Here is a 14770-nt window from a genome sequence, read left to right on the forward strand (position 1 = left end):
AAATGTAGTCAATGCGAGAGGCTCTGGTGCCATCACCACTGAACCAGGTGAAGCCCTCCTCTCTCTGATGCATTTTTTTAAAGCAGTCGACTAAATTAAAATCTCTGACTAAATTTTGCAATAAAACCGATGTTTTGTCAAATTTAAAACCTTCTACCCTCTTCCTATCTTTCGGAGTTAAGACACAGTTAAAATCCCCTGCCACCACCAAAGGGGCCCTCCCTAACATGTGGGGCTGCAGGTCTTCTAAAAGCTCATATCTTTCATTCTTATCATTAAAACCATACACATTAAGAACATTAAAATCCTTATCTAAAAAAGTCAAGTTTGCTAAAATTGCTCGCCCATCCCTTACCACCGTGCTGCCCTTCACCAAGATGTTTGGATTGTTGATTAAAATAGCAACACCGTCATTTTTGTTAAAATTGGACCCACTCCAGATAGAATGTCCAGGGGTCCAAAGCTCCTCCCACTTTCTGTAATTGGATAAAAAGGGCAAAGCACATTCTTGCAATAAAAACACATCTGACTTACAGGATTTTAAAAAGGATAAAACGCTCTGTGCTCGTATATCACTTCTCACACTTCTCACATTTATTGTAGAGATTGTGAGGGCCATGAGCAGTATAGTTAAAATGATATGAACTTTTAAAAGAACACTAATAAAAGACATACAGAGGCGTCTTTAAAATTATGTTATTTCTTGTTCCTCATGCCTCTCCCTTCTCCCATGGGGGCTGGGTTCAGGAGGGCAAGAGGTTGACACTTCCGAAGCCACAGAGCTGAACTCTTGCGACTCTTTCGGTGTCGATGTTCTTAGCTTAAAATGCAGAAAGGAAACTTCATTAGGGGATTCTGAGGGCCACATGCGGTCTGGATCCTCCGGGGAGAAACTATCCAGCCCTTGTGTAGCCCTCATTCTTTTCTCCACTACTACACACAACGGAGATCCCGCAGTTCTCTTCTGCACTTGAGCATTTGGGAGTGAAAGGTCAGTTTCACTCCCACTGGAGGGCATACTCACCTCCGAGACGGTGTTGAGGGAGGAAACCGTTTCATCCTCTCCGTCTTCTGTTTCCTTTCCTTTATCTTGTCCGGGAGTGGTTTCCTCCCCCTGTTCGGTTTCAAGCTGTGACTCCGCCCCTGTGGCCGCCCCACTTCCTTTTTCCTGACAAATCCCTGAGGCTGGCTGGGAATTTGAAATTCCCGCCAAAATCTCAGGGACCACCTCCTTCTCTCTTTGTTCTTTTGTATATTAAATTGATTTTTGGAACTGGGAGATAGAAGAGGGGCTTGCTCCGTCCACTCCACGCATCGACCCGGTATTGCAGTACTTCTGGGAACGGTGCACCTCCAAAAACTGTGTTCAATGAAAGAGATGTTTTAGTCTTGTGTGGCAGCAGGTGTTAATGGAAGTAACGTATATTGCTGTGTATGGGTGCTTTAAAGGTGTTGTAGGTGATCATATGCTATACAGGTAATGGTGGTGTGAGAGGGAAAAAAAAACAACAACTCTGTTCTTATCTCGTTTAACATCTGATTCGTCCACTATCCGGTGACCGCGTATGAAATTGATTTTTGGCTCATGGATCCGGAGCATGAAAACAACATCATCCACAACAACAACAGCAAAAGAGCCCGACTCTGCAGGTTTTTGATGTCTCTCTCTTATCTCTTGGAGTTTTTACGAATGAGCTGATGAGTTGAATCAGGTGTGTGTTTGATTGTCCGACCGTTGGTGAGGATTGCGGAGAGGGACACGGTGCCTCTGACGGGAGGCCTGGGAATTCATACTTACCTGGCAGGGGAGACACCATGATCAGGAAGGTGGTTCACCCAGGGCGAGGCTCGGCCATTGCACTCCGGTTGTGCTGACCCCTGCGAATTCCCCAAATGTGGGAATCTCGACTGCATAATTTATGGTAGTGGGGGACTGCGTTCGCGCTCTCCCCTGGACACACTGGTTAAAAGAGCAGATTGTTCGAGTTCCTCTTCTTCTGGTAGTTAACGACCTAGGAAGTCCAGGGAATTGAACTGCAGTGGTTGATCGAGAGATGTAAAACTCTCAACCTAGGACCAGTCTGCAAAAGTAGGGCTGTTTTTTAGTTTTTTTTTTCATCATTCTTCAAATAATCTCCATTATTCAACCAGCGCTTTTATTGGCAGCAGTGGTCCTAGAAGCAAAGTTGTTCCGAATGAGGAGTTCTATCATGTGGTATGAACCATGGGTGCATGTGTGAAAAATCACCTGACATACAGTCGCCTATGGCCGTATTCATGTTGTTGTTTTTACTGTTTACAGCGCCACCAAGTGGCCAGTCGCCACATCCCTTTTCACCTGAGCACAGGCTGAGCCCGTGCACAGGTGTACCGACTTGGGTGTAATTGTCTCATTCCGTTGGAGAGTTATGGCCATTTAAGTAAAGCCCGCCTCGCCCACTCCCAACGTTTTGGCGTCCCGTCGCCAACGTGAATCGAAATTCCGACTTTTTTCCCCATCGCTGTTGGCAATCAGACTCCAGGGAATCTTTCTGGACCGGTTTGGGTCAGATCGGGCGAAAGACCTAGGACTAGTGTGCAAAAGTAGCTTTTTCACAAAATCCCAAATACCCGAAAATCTCGCCAGCGCAACCATCGAATCCGAGGCCTGTGTCTTGTTCGGCCCGAGCCAAGGATTCCGGTGATGTAAGACACTTGGGTCTGCGACGGACGGTTCAGGAGTTACGAGGCATTTCGTACTTCTGATCGCTGCAGCGCCACCTTGGGGCCGATTGGGCCGAGCCTTGGTGATGTTGTAGACCGGGCGGGTACTACCATCCCTCAAGAGTTTCAAGTCTCTACGACGTACGCTTTGGTCTGCCCGCTCACTTTTAGGGCAGAATGTTTGTTGGTCCAAAATCCCAGGTTGCACTCCAAAGTGTCGTGTTGTGCGCTCTGCTGTGATCCATTTTCGGTGTCAACAGTCAAGCTGAGCTTGTATTGCTGTGAGCTGAGCTTGTTTGCTGGCGACCTTTAGACCCTCTCGCCACGGCCCAGGTGGGCGTGGCCTTTGACGGCTCCCCCGCCTCTGCGTCATTGTGTCATCGCTTCTCGGCCTTTTGGCTAAGATCAAGTGTCTGGTCCTAAGGTAGAGACAGCGATTGCCTCTTGTTGGGCTTGGTCTCGTGTGTTGCTTGTCACACGGGACACACACCCTTCAGGAGGTACATTGACAAGCGGCTTTTAATTGACGACTCGTTCTACGAGGAATCTTCTGGTTTTAAGGTAAGCAGGTTTTAATTTATTTATTGTATATTTATTGTTGGGTTTTAGCCGCAGCAGGCTAGTGGTGCCTCCAACATGTCGGCTGCTCGTGCCGGCATGAGGAGGCACCACAGCGTGCGTTTTAAATTTAAACCAAAAGAGGATGGCACTCTCCAGGTCATGTCTAGGCTGGACTTTTCTAGGAAGTGCATCCAACAGTTACTCGGTTTTAAGGTTGTGGACATAAACTGCCTGTTGACTCTGCCCCTGAATCATGGCTTTGATGTAAGTTTTGCTTCTGCTTCCTTGCTAAGTACTTTTTGGACTCGATTTGAAATGTGTAAAGCCAATTTCTCCATGTTCACTGTGGAAAAACTGACTGATAATTCACTGAAAGTTGTGATTGTCAGGATGTTTAATGAAACAGTTAGTGGAGAAGATATTTCTGTATGGTTGGCAAGATATTGCTCTATTCGTGGACAACCAGTCAAGGTTTTAGATGAAGACGGTATCTGGAGCTGTGCGTGGAGAGTGCCCATTAAACAATGGGCAGATCCCAACAGCTACCATGGCCTGAGTCAAATACCTTCTATGATTGTGTTGGGAGAGAATAGAGGCTACATCCATTACCAAGGGATGCCCAAGCTATGCCGCAAGTGTGGCAAACTTGGACATCTCGCCGAGGCATGCCAAGAAGTAGTGTGTAGGAAGTGCAGAGAAATTGGGCACATTTTTGAAGAGTGCCAAAATGGCAGAAAGTGCAACCTCTGTGGAGAATCATCCCATCTCTACAGAGACTGCCCTAAAAGTTTTGCCAACAAGTTAAAAAGCAACAAAATGGCCGCCCCACCCAAAGAACAAACAATTGAGGAGGCGGGCCCCGAGGTTTTGGCGGGAAATTCAAACCCCCAGCCAGCCTCAGGGATTGGACAGGAAGGAGGAAGTGGGGCGGCCACAGGGGCGGAGTCAATTCTGGCAGTTGGTGAGGGGGAGGAAGCCAATCCTCAAAATGAAATTGAAAAAGAAGACAGTATGGAGGATGAAGAGGAGGAAATGGCTTCCTCCCTAGTAACCGTGTCTGAGGTTAGTGTGTCCACGAGTGGGAGTGAAACAGATGTTTCGCTCCCCAATGCTCAAGTGCAGAAAAGAACTGCGAGATCTCCTCTGGTTCAAACAGAGGAGAAAAAGCTGCGGGTAGCGCATCGGCTAGATAGTTCCCCCATGGAAGATCTAGACCGTATGTGGCCCGCAGAATCTCCTAATGAAGTCTCTTTTCTGCATTTCAAGCTAAGAACATCATCGCCAAAGGATTCGCAAGAGGCCTTCTCTGCGAGCCCTGAGGCGTCAAGCACTTGCCCCCCTGATCCCAGCTCATATTATATCTCTGTAGCTGTCTAGCAGAATTTTGGTTAACGGGCATTTATCCAAAGCTGTAAATCTCTACAGCGGCGTCCGTCAGGGGTGTCCTTTATCTCCCCTTCTGTATGTGGCTTGTATTGAGCCACTGGCACAAATCTTGAGAAGGGATAAATGGATTAAAGGACTAGACATCCCAGGGACTGGTGGACTGACGGCGACCTGTGTTTTATATATGGATGACGTGACCCTTTTAGCGACTGACCTTTTATCAGTACGAAGAGCAATGGACTTGACTGACTGGTACGGTCGGGCCTCGGGCGCCAAGCTCAATAGGAGTAAGTCCGAGGCCCAGCTCTTCGGGCCGTGGGGGAACGTAGACACCGCTGGATTAGATTTGGATTTTAAAGACAATGATTTGAAAATTTTAGGTGTAAAATTTGACAGAGAGGGTGGAGGACAAGGAAACTGGACTGACATGTTAGGGAAAGTCAGGCAAAGACTGGGCTTTTGGGGACTGAGACAATTGACGTTTGAAGGCAAGATTTTAATTTTTAAAGCAGTGATTTTACCACTAATTTTACTTGTCTGTTCTGTTTTTAGTCCCCCAAGACGATTCCTGGCCAACCTGGAGAGGGCGGTATTTTATTTCCTGTGGGGGTCCAAGTGGGAACGACTAAAGAGGGAGGTCGTCAAAAAGAAAAAAGAAAATGGAGGGAAAGGCCTCCCAGACCCCCACCTGTTTTTAGGCAGCCGCTTTGCCGCCCTCCACATCCAGTACGCACTGACCCCATCCAGAGAACACAAGACAGCAGCCATGACCCGATTCTGGATGGGGTCATACCTAAGAACTTTGAAAATTTTACCCATTGATCTTAAAAGTCCAGTGTCTTTTAATTTGTCAAAAGAGCATAGTTTTATTAAGAAATTTTTAAAGAAATACCTTTTAGAGACAAATGATGCCACTGTTTTAACTAATCACAAATCTCTTATCTCTCTTGTGCAGGATCGAGAATCGGTGAGCCCGGTTCCAGGCCTCACACTAGGTGAGGCCAAAGATGTTTGGAGGAACGCAGCCCACCCAGCTCTCCAGAACAGGCTTAAAGACTTGTCGTGGATGGTGGCCCATGAGATCCTCCCGGTCAGGGCGGTTATGCACTCCAGAGGCATGGCCAAAAACTCCACCTGCCCACGGTCCGGATGTGGTTCCCCGGAGACCGTTCGACATCTGCTCTGGGAGTGCGGCGCTGCGCGGGACCTGTGGGCCAAGACCGGCCCCCTGTTTTTCCCGTGCCTGCCAGCGGGTGGGGCCCAGGTGGACTACAAGCTCGCCATCCTGGGGGTGGGTCAGGGCTTGAAGGAGCTGACACAACCAAAATTTTCCTCGCTCTGGCTCACCCTAAACGTGATCAAGGATGCCATCTGGGTCACCAGAAATCTGCTGGTGGGGAAACGCGTGACGGTCCCCCTCCACGCGTGCGAGCAGAAAATAAGATCAACGCTGCAGGGTGGGCCGCACGTCGTTATTCGGATGGGGGGGCCGGGGTCACACGTAGAAGGTCCCGGCCGCCACCGACCCTGGCCGCCCGTAGATGCACCCTCACCACACCGGCTACGGGAACAGCGGGCCAGCGGGCCGGAGGAGAGGGGATCTCCGCTGGGCACCAGAAGCGGGGAGTCTGGGGCCTGTTCTGGAGACCTGGAGTGAATGGACAATCTTGATAGGGACTCACCCTCGATCCTGTACAAGAGATGTTTTATTTGGCATGTTTTATTGTTCTATTGTTTTTATGTTTTATTCCTATTTATTTTAATCCATTTACGTTTCCTTTAAAACAACACAAATATTAACATACATGGACTTTTACACAACACACAATCAAAATCTGTTCTTATCAGAAGAGATCGCTTCTCGGCCTTTTGGCTAAGATCAAGTGTCTGGTCCTAGGGTAGAGACAGCGATCGCCTCTTGGAGGTTTTTCCGGCTTGGGTCCTTCAGTGACTTGAGCCCCAAACTTTTGAGAGGTACATTGATCCAGCTGCTTTTATTCCGGTTCTGTTTTAAGGTAAGACCTTTTTATCTATTTATTTATTATTTATTTATTTATTGTTTTTTAAAGTTTTAGGCTGTTGGTGTCTCCACCATGTCGGCTGCCCGTGCCGGCATGAGGAGGCACCACAGCGTGCGTTTTTTATTCAAAGAAGTTGAGGGGAAGCTCCTGGGGATGTCACGTCTTGACTTCTCCAGGAAGCTGATCCAAAAAACTCTAAATTTTAAACCTGATGATCTGAATTGCATCGTGACTCTGCCCCTGAACAAAGGATTTGATGTTAGTTTTAGAGCGGTTTCCCACCTGAATGATTTCTGGCACAGATTTGAAGTAGCTAAATCCCAGCTGTCCATGTTTACTGTTGAAAAGCTCTCTGACAACACACTTAAAACTGTGATTGTTAGAATGTTTAATGAGACAGTGACTGGGGAGGACATTTGTGTCTGGCTGGGCAGATTTTGCACAGTTCGAAGCCAGCCAGTCAAGGTTTTAGATGAGGATGGTATTTGGACATGCTCCTGGCGAATTCCCATTAAACAATGGGAAGACGCTGGGGGCTACCAGGGCCTGAAGCATCTGCCTTCTATGATTGTGTTGGGTGAGAACAGAGGCTACATTCACTACCAGGGTATGCCCAAATTATGTAGAAAATGTGGAAAGTTTGGGCACTTAGCTGAAGCATGCCAGGAAATGATATGTGGGAAATGCAGAGAAATTGGTCATACTTTTGAAGAGTGTACCAATGGCAGGCGGTGCAACCTCTGTGGGGAGTCATCCCATCTCTACAGAGATTGCCCTAAAAGTTTTGCCAACAAACTGAAAGGCTACAAAATGGCCGCCCCACATGTGGAACAAACAAAAGAGCAAAGGAAGGAGGAGGCGGTCCCTGAGGTTTTGGCGGGAAATTCTATTTCCCAGCCAGCCTCAGGGAGTGGGCAGGAGGAAGGAAGTGGGGCGGCCACAGGGGCGGAGTCAAGTTTTAACAGCGAACAGAGTGAGGAAGCCGTTCCCCAACAAGAGAGAAGTGAAAACAAAATGGAGGAGGAGGAGGAGGATGCAACGGCTTCCTCACTCTACACCGTATCGGAGGTTAGTGTGGTGGATAGTGGGGGTGAATCCGAGGGTTCACTCCCCAATGCTCAGGTGCAAAAAAGGTCTGCGAGATCTCCTCTGCTTCAAACAGAGGAGAAAAGGCTGCGGGCATCGCATCGGCTAGATAGTTCCTCTTCGTTAGATCTAGACCGTATGTGGCCCGCAGAATCTCCCAATGAAGTCTCCTTTTTGCACGTTAAGCTTAGAACATCGTCACCGAAGGAGCCACAAGAGGTTCTCTCTGTGGACTCTGAGGCGGCGAGCATTTGCCCTCCTGATCCCAGTTTTTCTGGGGAAAAGGAGAAGCAAGTGCTACATGACATAACATGATTTTAATGTAACTTTCTGCAGTCTTTTGGTTTTATCCTTCTATTAATGCTTGTATTTTTAACCATACTGCTCATGGCCCTCACTATCTCTACAATCAATGTGAGAAGTGTGAGGTGTACTTTGCGAGCACAGAGTGTGTTATCCTTTTTAAAAACTTTTAAGTCAGATGTGTTTTTATTGCAAGAATGTGGTTTGCCCTTTTTAACAAATTACAGGAAGTGGGAGGAGATTTGGACCCCAGGATTTTCCATTTGGAGTGGGTCCAATTTTAACAAAAATGACGGTGTTGCTATTTTAATAAAAAATCCCAACCTTTTGGTGAAGGGCAGCACTGTGGTGAGGGACGGGCGGGCAATTTTAGCAAATCTGACTTTTTTAGGTAAGGATCTTAACATTTTAAATATGTATGGTTTTACTGAAAAAAATAACAGGTATGAGCTTTTAGAAGACTTGCAACCCCACATGCTAGGCAGGGCTCCCCTAGTGGTAGCAGGGGATTTTAATTGTGTATTATCAAAAAAGGACAGAAGGAGGGTAGGAGAGGATTTTAAGGTCGACAAGACATCGGTTTTATTACAAAATATAGTCAAAGATTTTAAGTTAGTTGACTGTTTTAAAACAATGCATCAAAGAGAGGAAGGCTTCACCTGGTTCAGTGGTGACGGTGCCAGAGCCTCTCGAATTGACTATATTTTTACCAGGGACCTCCCGCCGACCGATGCTACATTGACCCCCCTCTTTTTTTCCGACCATATGATGCTGTCTTGCACTCTTTCACTCCCCACGGGTGTGACTGCAGGGAGAGGGCTGTGGAAGCTGAACTGTTCCCTATTAGAGGACGAGGAAGTGGTTAGTGAGTATAGGGAGCAGTTCAGCCAATGGCAGACGCTCCAGGACTTTTACGACTCACGTGCACAGTGGTGGGAGATGGTGAAACAAAGGACAGGACGGTTTTTTAAACAAATTGGAAAGGAAAAAAAGAATAAAGAAAAAATACGCATGATGGGGTTGCAAAAAAGACTGCAGAGATATTTTAACCTTTTAAACAATGGATTGGATTTTACAAATGAAATAAAAGAAGTAAAGAAAGAAATGTCAGATCTGTCTGAAACAAAGAGCAAAGGTGTCATTTTAAGATGTAGAGAAAGGGAGTTAGAGGAAGGAGAGAAGTGTACCAGGTATTTTTTTAAAAAGACAATAGCTCGGGGAGGGTCGATCAATATTTTAAAAACTTTTAGAGGGGGGGAAGTAAATACAACTGACCTGATTTTAGGGGAAATTGAAAGTTTTTACAGTAATTTATACGGCACTAAAGAGGTACACAATGGCATCTTAGAGGAAGTTTTAGGGTTTTTAGATAAAAAAGTTAAGAGTCCAGATGTGCTTTTATCCCAGGATTTTAATCTTTTAGAATTGGAAAAAGCTTTAAAGGGTTTTAAGAAGGGGAAGTCCCCGGGCATGGACGGACTCCCCTTTGAGTTTTATCTGACTTTCTGGGACATTTTAGCACATGACTTACTTACAGTTTTTAAAGAATTTGAGACTCTTGACAGACTTCCAGACAGCTTTAGAGTAGGGATAGTTACATTACTGTACAAAAAAGGAGACAAGACTGACTTGAGAAACTGGCGACCAATCACTCTTTTAAATTATGATTGTAAACTTTTTAGTAAGATTTTAGCTACACGCATGTCGACTGTTTTAGAGGACGTAATCCACCTGGATCAAGCTTGCGCTGTGCCCGGCAGGAAGATCACGGACAGCCTGGTACTGATCAAAGACGCCATCTGTTATGCGAGAGACAGAAACATTAGGCTTGTAGTCCTAAATTTAGACTTTGAAAAAGCTTTTGATCGGGTCTCGCACCAGTACCTCCTTCAGGTACTGCAAAAAATGGGGTTTCCAGAGAGGTTTATAGCTTGGGTGGGACTGCTGTATGAGGGCTTAAGCAGCAAATTTCTTGCAAATGGGCATCTTTCCAAAGCTGTAAATATCCACAGCGGTGTCCGTCAGGGGTGTCCTTTATCTCCCCTTCTGTATGTGGCTTGTATTGAGCCACTGGCACAGATCTTGAGAAGGGATAAATGGATTAAAGGACTAGATATCCCAGGAACTGGTGGACTGACGGCGACCTGCGTTTTATATATGGATGACGTGACCCTTTTAGCGACTGACTTTTTATCAGTACGAAGAGCAATGGACTTGACTGACTGGTACGGTCGGGCCTCGGGCGCCAAGCTTAACAGGAGTAAGTCCGAGGCCCTGCTCTTCGGGCCGTGGGGCGACGTGGACACAGGAGGACTAGATTTGGATTTTAAAGAAAAGGATTTGAAAATTTTAGGAGTAAAATTTGACAGGGAGGGTGGAGGACCAGGAAACTGGACTGACATGTTAGGGAAAGTCAGACAAAGACTGGGCTTTTGGGGACTAAGACAACTGACGTTAGAAGGCAAGATTTTAATTTTTAAAGCAGTGATTTTACCACTAATTTTACTTGTCTGTTCTGTTTTTAGTCCCCCAAGACGATTCCTGGCCAAGTTGGAGAGGGCGGTATTTTATTTCCTGTGGGGGTCCAAGTGGGAACGAATCAAGAGGGAGGTGGTTAAAAAGAAAAAAGAGAATGGCGGGAAAGGCCTCCCAGACCCCCACCTGTTTTTAGGCAGCCGCTTTGCCGCCCTCCATATCCAGTATGCACTGACCCCATCCAGAGAACACAAGACAGCAGCCATGACCCGATTCTGGATGGGGTCATACCTAAGAACTTTGAAAATTTTACCCATTGATCTTAAAAGTCCAGTGTCTTTTAATTTGTCAAAAGAGCATAGTTTTATTAAGAATTTTTTAAAGAAATATCTTTTAGAAACAAATGATGCCACTGTTTTAACTAATCACAAGTCTCTCGTCTCTCTTGTGCAGGATCGAGAATCGGTGAGTCCAGTTCCAGGCCTCACACTAGGTGAGGCCAAAGACGTTTGGAGGAACGCAGCCCACCCAGCTCTCCAGAACAGGCTTAAGGACCTGTCGTGGATGGTGGCTCATGAGATCCTCCCGGTCAGGGCGGTCATGCACTCCAGAGGCATGGCCAAAAACTCCACCTGCCCACGGTCCGGATGTGGTTCCCCGGAGACCGTTCAACATCTGCTCTGGGAGTGCGGCGCTGCGCGGGACCTGTGGGCCAAGACAGGCCCCCTGTTTTTCCCGTGCCTGCCAGCGGGTGGGGCCCAGGTGGACTATAAGCTCGCCATCCTGGGGGTGGGTCAGGGCTTGAAGGAGTTGACACCACCAACGTTTGCCTCGCTCTGGCTCACCCTCAACCACATCAAGGATGCCATCTGGGTCACCAGAAACCTGCTGGTGGGGAAACGCGTGACGGTCCCCCTCCACGCGTGCGAGCAGAGGATAACATCAACGCTGCAGGGTGGGCCGCACGTCGTTATTCGGATGGGGGGGCCGAGGTCACACGGAGAAGGTCCCGGCCGCCACCGTACCTGGCCGCCCGTAGATGCACCCTCACCACTCTGGCTACGGGAACAGCGGGCCAGCGGGCCGGAGGAGAGGGGATCTCCGCTGGGCACTGGAAGCGAGGAGTCTGGGGCCTGTTCTGGAGACCTGGAGTGAATGGACATTCTTGATAGGGACTCACCCTCGATCCTGTACAAGAGATGTTTTATTTGGCATATTTTATTGTTTTATTGTTTTATATTTGCATTCCTATTTTATTTTAATCCATTTTACCTTTACTTTAAAACAACACACAACATACATGGACTTTTACACAACACATCAACATAACTGATTTTTAACTGTAACTTATGTCCTTTTTGTTGTTTTAAGATATGTGCAAAAATGTGATTTTAAATGGAAAAAATGGATATTGAAAGAATGGAATGAAACAATGTGACAATAAACTTTTTTCGAAAGAAAAATCTGTTCTTATCAGTTTAATATCTGATACGTGCCCTACCCGGGCACCATATATTAAATTGATTTTTGGAACTGGGAGATGGAAGAGGGGCTTGCTCCGTCCACTCCACGCATCGACCCGGTATTGCAGTACTTCTGGGAACGGTGCACCCCCAAAAACTGTGTTCAATGAAAGAGATGTTTTAGTCTTGTGTGGCAGCAGGTGTTAATGGAAGTAACGTATATTGCTGTGTATGGGTGCTTTAAAGGTGTTGTAGGTGATCATATGCTATACAGGTAATGGTGGTGTGAGAGGGAAAAAAAAACAACAACTCTGTTCTTATCTCGTTTAACATCTGATTCGTCCACTATCCGGTGACCGCGTATGAAATTGATTTTTGGCTCATGGATCCGGAGCATGAAAACAACATCATCCACAACAACAACAGCAAAAGAGCCCGACTCTGCAGGTTTTTGATGTCTCTCTCTTATCTCTTGGAGTTTTTACGAATGAGCTGATGAGTTGAATCAGGTGTGTGTTTGATTGTCCGACCGTTGGTGAGGATTGCGGAGAGGGACACGGTGCCTCTGACGGGAGGCCTGGGAATTCATACTTACCTGGCAGGGGAGACACCATGATCAGGAAGGTGGTTCACCCAGGGCGAGGCTCGGCCATTGCACTCCGGTTGTGCTGACCCCTGCGAATTCCCCAAATGTGGGAATCTCGACTGCATAATTTATGGTAGTGGGGGACTGCGTTCGCGCTCTCCCCTGGACACACTGGTTAAAAGAGCAGATTGTTCGAGTTCCTCTTCTTCTGGTAGTTAACGACCTAGGAAGTCCAGGGAATTGAACTGCAGTGGTTGATCGAGAGATGTAAAACTCTCAACCTAGGACCAGTCTGCAAAAGTAGGGCTGTTTTTTAGTTTTTTTTTTCATCATTCTTCAAATAATCTCCATTATTCAACCAGCGCTTTTATTGGCAGCAGTGGTCCTAGAAGCAAAGTTGTTCCGAATGAGGAGTTCTATCATGTGGTATGAATACCTTGTGCATGTGTGAAAAATCACCTGACATACAGTCGCCTATGGCCGTATTCATGTTGTTGTTTTTACTGTTTACAGCGCCACCAAGTGGCCAGTCGCCACATCCCTTTTCACCTGAGCACAGGCTGAGCCCGTGCACAGGTGTACCGACTTGGGTGTAATTGTCTCATTCCGTTGGAGAGTTATGGCCATTTAAGTAAAGCCCGCCTCGCCCACTCCCAACGTTTTGGCGTCCCGTCGCCAACGTGAATCGAAATTCCGACTTTTTTCCCCATCGCTGTTGGCAATCAGACTCCAGGGAATCTTTCTGCACCGGTTTGGGTCAGATCGGGCGAAAGACCTAGGACTAGTGTGCAAAAGTAGCTTTTTCACAAAATCCCAAATACCCGAAAATCTCGCCAGCGCAACCATCGAATCCGAGGCCTGCGTCTTGTTCGGCCCGAGCCAAGGATTCCGGTGATGTAAGACACTTGGGTCTGCGACGGACGGTTCAGGAGTTACGAGGCATTTCGTACTTCTGATCGCTGCAGCGCCACCTTGGGGCCGATTGGGCCGAGCCTTGGTGATGTTGTAGACCGGGCGGGTACTACCATCCCTCAAGAGTTTCAAGTCTCTACGACGTACGCTTTGGTCTGCCCGCTCACTTTTAGGGCAGAATGTTTGTTGGTCCAAAATCCCAGGTTGCACTCCAAAGTGTCGTGTTGTGCGCTCTGCTGTGATCCATTTTCGGTGTCAACAGTCAAGCTGAGCTTGTATTGCTGTGAGCTGAGCTTGTTTGTTGGCGACCTTTAGACCCTCTCGCCACGGCCCAGGTGGGCGTGGCCTTTGACGGCTCCCCCGCCTCTGCGTCATTGTGTCATCGCTTCTCGGCCTTTTGGCTAAGATCTAGTATCTGGTCCGAGGGTAGAGGCAGCGATCGCCTCTTGGAGGTTTTTCCGGCTTGGGTCGTTCAGTGGCTTGAGCCTCAAACTTCTGAGAGGTATATTGGCAGTGCCTTTTTTTTTTTTTTTTTTTTTTTTTTTCCGGACGACTTGGTTTTCCAAGGAATCTTTTGTTCTTAAGGTAAGTTATTTATTTATTTATTTATTTATTACGGTTTTAAGGTTGTGTTTTAAATAGCTGTTGGTGTCTCCACCATGTCGGCTGCTCGTGCCGGCATGCGGAGGCACCACAGCGTGCGTTTTTTATTTAAAGAGGTGGATGGTAAGCTCCTGGGGTTGTCACGTCTTGACTTCTCCAGGAAGCTGATCCAGAAAGCCCTAAATTTTAGACCCGAGGACTTGAACTGCCTAGTAACTCTCCCCCTGAACAAAGGTTTTGATTTAAGTTTCAAAAGTGCTTCCCTGTTAATTGAATTCTGGCAAAGGTTTGATGCATGCAAAGCCCAATTCGCTATGTTTACTGTGGAGAAACTTTCTGACAATTCATTAAAAACTGTGATTGTTAGGATGTTTAATGAAACAGTGAATGGGGAGGACATTTGTGTCTGGCTGGGCAGATTTTGCACTGTTCGGGGTCAACCAATCAAAGTGTTAGATGAAGATGGTATCTGGAATTGCTCCTGGCGAATTCCCATTAAACAATGGCAGGACGCCGGGGGCTACCAGGGCCTGAAGCATCTGCCTTCAATGATTGTGTTGGGAGAGAACAGGGGCTACATTCACTACCAAGGAATGCCCAAACTGTGCAGGAAGTGTGGGAGGATGGGGCATTTAGCTGATGCATGCAAGGAATTAACATGTGGGAAGTGT

The 14770-nt window shown here is 47.0% G+C and overlaps 2 non-coding genes and 2 pseudogenes across 2 annotated transcripts; all 4 read left to right on the plus strand.

The window, feature by feature from the left end:
* Positions 1-1232: 1232 nt before the first annotated feature.
* Positions 1233-1356, plus strand: LOC143713794 (U2 spliceosomal RNA; annotated as a pseudogene).
* Positions 1357-1790: 434 nt separating this feature from the next.
* On the plus strand, positions 1791-1954 carry LOC143713610 (U1 spliceosomal RNA). Its single transcript, XR_013195166.1, has one exon. It is a non-coding gene; the product is annotated as a U1 spliceosomal RNA (small nuclear RNA).
* A 10021-nt stretch (positions 1955-11975) lies between these two features.
* Positions 11976-12151, plus strand: LOC143713738 (U2 spliceosomal RNA; annotated as a pseudogene).
* Positions 12152-12585: 434 nt separating this feature from the next.
* Positions 12586-12749, plus strand: LOC143713611 (U1 spliceosomal RNA). The gene has a single exon (XR_013195167.1). It is a non-coding gene; the product is annotated as a U1 spliceosomal RNA (small nuclear RNA).
* Positions 12750-14770: the final 2021 nt, after the last annotated feature.

The sequence above is a fragment of the Siphateles boraxobius genome, unplaced genomic scaffold (assembly GCF_051911475.1).
Source record: "Siphateles boraxobius isolate OS27281-9 unplaced genomic scaffold, OSU_SipBor_1 52, whole genome shotgun sequence".
In the NCBI taxonomy this organism is placed as follows: Eukaryota; Metazoa; Chordata; class Actinopteri; order Cypriniformes; family Leuciscidae; genus Siphateles; species Siphateles boraxobius.